Here is a 5,616-nt window from a genome sequence, read left to right as displayed (position 1 = left end):
GAAGAAGTTTCTAAGTTGAAGTAATAGCCAGTAAGTAGTAGTACAATTCAATTTTTAGGCGTTGATTATTCACTTTTTAGCCGGCTTTTGTGGCTTGGATATGACCTAGTACCTTAAGATATTGCATGAAAGGAGGACTAGCAGCCGCGTTGCACGGCAGAATGTGAAAAGTGTTCATATGTAGTGAAAACCTGAGAAATCCGTCCGTTTTCGTCATTTGTTATCGAATCGACTTAAAGCCAGATCGTCACATTGGCCGCTTTTCTCTCTGAGACGGTTACATCTATCGTCTGCAAAGCTATGTCGCGTACTGCGGTATGCGGAGACACTAAAACCACCATAGTAGAACACAGAAGAAACTTCTAAGTTGAAGCAATAGGCATAAAAAGCAGTACAATTCAAGTTTTTGTTATCGATTATTGATTTTTAGCCGGCTTTGGTGCCTTGGACATGAGGTGGAACCTTAAGATTTTGCATGAAGAGAGGACTAGCAGCTGCGTTGCACGGGAGAATGTGAAAAGTGTTCATATGTAGTAAAAACCTGAGAAATCCGTCCGTTTTCGTCATCTGTTATCGAATCTACTTAAAGCCAGATCGTCAAATTGGCCGCTCTTCTCTCTGAATCGGTTACATTTATCGTCTGCAAAGCTATGTCGCGTGCTGCGGTATGCGGAGACACTAAAAGCACCATAGTAGAACACAGAAGAAGCTTCTAGGTTGAAGCAATAGCCAGTAAGAAGTAGTAAAATTCACGTTTTAGTTGTCGATTATTCACATTTTAGCCGGCTTTGGTGGCTTGGACATGACCTAGGACCTTAAGATTTTGCATGAAAGGAGGACTGGCAGCTGCGGTGCACGGGAGAATGAGAAAAGTGATCATATGTAGTAAAAACCTGAGAAATCCGTCCGTTTCCGTCATTTGTTATCGAATCGACTTAAAGCCATTCCGTCACATTGGCCGCTTTTCTCCCTGAAACGGTTACATTTATCGTCTGCAAAGCTATGTCGCGTGCTGCGGTATGCGGAGACACTAAAAGCACCATAGTAGAACACAGAAGAAGCTTCTAAGTTGAAGCAACAGCCAGTAAGAAGTAGTACAATTCAAGTTTTAGTTGTCGATTATTCACTTTTTAGCCGGCTTTATTGGCTTGGACTTGACCTAGTACCTTAAGATTTTGCATGAAAGGAGGACTAGCAGCCGCGTTGCACGGGAGAATGTGAAAAGGGTTCTTATGTAGTAAAAACCTGAGAAATACGTCCGTTTTCGTCATTTGTTATCGAATCGACTTAAAGCCAGATCGTCACATTGGCCGTTTTTCTTTCTGAAACAGTTACATTTGTCGTCTGCAAGGCTATGTCACGTGCTGCGGTATGCGGAGACACTAAAAGCACCATAGTGGAACGCAGAAGAAGCTTCTAAGTTGAAGCAATAAACAGTAAGAAGTAGTACATTTCAAGTTTTAGTTGTCGAATATTGACTTTTTAGCCGGCTTTATTGGCTTGGACATGACCTAGTACCTTAAGATTTTGCATGAAAGGAGGACTAGCAGCCGCGTTGCACGAGAGAATGTGTAAAGTGTTCATATGTACTAAAAACCTGAGAATTCCGTCCGTTTTCGTCATTTGTTATCGAATCGACTTAAAACCAGTTCGCCAGATTGTCCGCTCTTCTCTATGAAAAGGTTACTTCTATCGTCTGTAAAGCTATGTCGCGTGCTGCGGTATGCGGAGACACTAATAGCACCATAGGAGAACACAGAAGAAGCTTGTAAGTTGAAGTAATAGCCAGTAAGAAGTAGTACAATTCAAGTTTTAGTTGTCGATTATTCAAATTTTAGCCGGCTTTGGTGGCTTGGACATGACCTAGTACCTTAAGATTTTGCATGAAAGGAGGACTAGCAGCCGAGTTGCACTGGAGATTGTGAAAAGTGTTCATATGTAGTAAAAACCTGAGAAATCCGTCCGTTTTCGTCATTCGTTATCGTATCGACTTAAAGCCAGATCGTCACATTGGACGCTTTTCTCTCTGAGACGTTTACATTTATCGTCTGCAAAGCTATGACGCGTGCTGCGGTATGCGGAGGCACTAAAAGCACCATAGTAGAACACAGAAGAAGCTTCTAAGTTGAAGCAATAACCAGTAAGAAGTAGTACAATTCAAGTTTTAGTTGTGGATTATTCAAATTTTAGCCGGCTTTGGTGGCTTGGACATGACCTAGGACCTTAAGATTTTGAATGAAAGGAGGATTAGCAACCGCGTTGCACGGGAGAATGTGAAAAGTGTTCATATGTAGTAAAAACCTGAGAAATCCGTCCGTTTTCGTCATTCGTTATCGTATCGACTTAAAGCCAGATCGTCACATTGGCCGCTTTTCTCTCTGAGACGGTTACATTTATCGTCTGCAAAGCTATGTCGCGTACTGCGGTATGCGGAGACACTAAAACCACCATAGTAGAACACAGAAGAAGCTTCTAAGTTGAAGCAATAGGCATAAGAAGCAGTGCAATTCAAGTTTTTGTTATCGATTATTGATTTTTAGCCGGCTTTGGTGCCTTGGACATGAGGTGGAACCTTAAGATTTTGCATGAAGAGAGGACTAGCAGCTGCGTTGCACGGGAGAATGTGAAAAGTGTTCATATGTAGTAAAAACCTGAGAAATCCGTCCGTTTTCGTCATTTGTTATCAAATCTACTTAAAGCCAGATCGTCAAATTGGCCGCTCTTCTCTCTGAGACGGTTACATTTATCGTCTGCAAAGCTATGTCGCGTGCTGCGGTATGCGGAGACACTAAAAGCACCATAGTAGAACACAGAAGAAGCTTCTAAGTTGAAGCAATAGCCATAAGAAGCAGTACAATTCAAGTTTTGGTTATCGATTATTGATTTTTAGCCGGCTTTGGTGCCTTGGACATGAGGTGGAACCTTAAGATTTTGCATGAAATAGGACTAGCAGCCGCGGTGCACGGGAGAATGAGAAAAGTGATCATATGTGGTAAAAACCTGAGAAATCCGTCCGTTTTCGTCATTTGTTATCGAACCGACTTAAAGCCAGATCGTCACATTGGCCACTCTTCTCTCTGAATCGGTTACATTTATCGTCTGCAAAGCTATGTCGCGTGCTGCGGTATGCGGAGACACTAAAAGCACCATAGTAGAACACAGAAGAAGCTTCTAAGTTGAAGCAATAGCCAGTAAGTTGTAGTACAATTCAAGTTTTAGTTGTCGATTATTCAAATTTTAGCCGGCTTTGGTGGCTTGGACATGACCTAGGACCTTAATATTTTGAATGAAAGGAGGACTAGCAGCCGCGTTGCACGGGAGAATATGTAAAGTATTCATATGTACTAAAAACCTGAGAATTCCGTCCGTTTTCGTCATTTGTTATCGAATCGACTTAAAGCCAGTTCGTCAGATTGTCCGCTCTTCTCTATGAAACGGTTACTTTTATCGTCTGTAAAGCTATGTCGCGTGCTGCGGTATGCGGAGACACAAAAAGCACCATAGGAGAACACAGAAGAAACTTCTAAGTTGAAGCAATAGCCAGTAAGAAGTAGTACAATTCAAGTTTTAGTTGTCGATTATTCACATTTTAGCCGGCTTTGGTGTCTTGGACATGACCTAGGACCTTAATATTTTGAATGAAAGGAGGACTGGCAGCCGCGGTGCACGGGAGAATGAGAAAAGTGATCATATGTGGTAAAAACCTGAGAAATCCGTCCGTTTTCGTCATTTGTTATCGAACCGACTTAAAGCCAGATCGTCACATTGGCCACTCTTCTCTCTGAATCGGTTACATTTATCGTCTGCAAAGCTATGTCGCGTGCTGCGGTATGCGGAGACACTAAAAGCACCATAGTAGAACACAGAAGAAGCTTCTAAGTTGAAGCAATAGCCAGTAAGTTGTAGTACAATTCAAGTTTTAGTTGTCGATTATTCAAATTTTAGCCGGCTTTGGTGGCTTGGACATGACCTAGGACCTTAATATTTTGAATGAAAGGAGGACTAGCAGCCGCGTTCCACGGGAGAATGAGAAAAGTGTTCATATGTAGTAAAAACCTAAGAAATCCGTCCGTTTTCGTAATTTGTTATCGAATCGACTTAAAGCCAAATCGTCACATTGGCCGCTTTTCTCTCTGAGACGGTTACATTTATCGTCTGCAAAGCTATGACGCGTGCTGCGGTATGCGGAGACACTGAAAGCACCATAGTAGAACACAGAAGAAGCTTCTAAGTTGAAGTAATAGCCAGTAAGTAGTAGTACAATTCAATTTTCAGGCGTCGATTATTCACTTTTAGCCGGCTTTGGTGGCTTGGACATGACCTAGGACCTTAAGATTTTGCATGAAAGGAGGAGTACCAGCCGCGTTGCACGGGAGAATGTGAAAATTGTTCACATGTAGTAAAAACCTGAGATATCCGTCCGTTTTCTTCATTTGTTATCGAATCGACTTAAAGCCAGATCGTCACATTGGCCGCTTTTCTCTCTGAGACGGTTACATTTATCGTCTGCAAAGCTATGTCGCGTGCTGCGGTATGCGGAGAAACTAGAAGCACCATAGTAGAACACAGAAGAAGCTTCTAAGTTGAAGCAATGGCCAGTAAGAAGTAGTACAATTCAAGTTTTGGTTATCGATTATTGATTTTTAGCCGGCTTTGGTACCTTGGACATGAGGTGGGACCTTAAGATTTTGCATGAAAGGAGGACTAGCAGTCGCGTTGCACGGGAGAATGTGGAAAGTGTTCATATGTAGTAAAAACCTGAGAAATCCGTCCGTTTTCGTCATTTGTTATCGAATCGACTTAAAGCCAGATCGTCACATTGTCCGCTTTTCTCTCTGCGACGGTTACATTTATCGTCTGCAAAGCTATGTCGCGTGCTGCGGTATGCGGAGACACTAAAAGCACCATGGTAGAACACAGAAGAAGCTTCTAAGTTGAAGCAATAGCCATAAGAAGCAGTACAATTCAAGTTTTGGTTATCGATTATTGATTTTTAGCCGGCTTTGGTGCCTTGGACATGAGATGGAACCTTAAGATTTTGCATGAAATAGGACTAGCAGCTGCGTTGCACGGGAGAATGTGAAGAGGGTTCATATGTAGTAAAAACCTGAGAAATCCGTCCGTTTTCGTCATTTGTTATCGAATCTACTTAAAGCCAGATCGGCACATTGTCCACTCTTCTCTCTGAATCGGTTAAATTTATCGTCTGCAAAGCTATGTCGCGTGCTGCGGTATGCGGAGACACTAAAAGCACCATAGTAGAACACAGAAGAAGCTTCTAAGTTGAAGCAATAGCCAGTAAGAAGTATTACAATTAAAGTTTTAGTTGTCGATTATTCACTTTTTAGCCGGCTTTAATGGCTTGGACATCACCTAGTACCTTAAGATTTTGCATGAAAGGAGGACTAGCAGCCGCGTTGCACGGGAGAATGTGAAAAGTGTTCATATGTACTAAAAACCTGAGAAATCCGTCATTTGTTATCGAATCGACTTAAAGCCAGTTCGTCAGATTGGCCGCTCTTCTCTATGAAACGGTTAATTTATCGTCTGCAAAGCTATGTCGCGTGCTTGGGTATGCGGAGACACTAAAAGCACCATAGGAGAACACAGAAGAAT

The sequence above is a fragment of the Schistocerca gregaria genome, unplaced genomic scaffold (genome assembly GCF_023897955.1).
Source record: "Schistocerca gregaria isolate iqSchGreg1 unplaced genomic scaffold, iqSchGreg1.2 ptg000352l, whole genome shotgun sequence".
NCBI lineage: Eukaryota > Metazoa > Arthropoda > Insecta > Orthoptera > Acrididae > Schistocerca > Schistocerca gregaria.
This window is presented reverse-complemented; position numbering follows the sequence as displayed.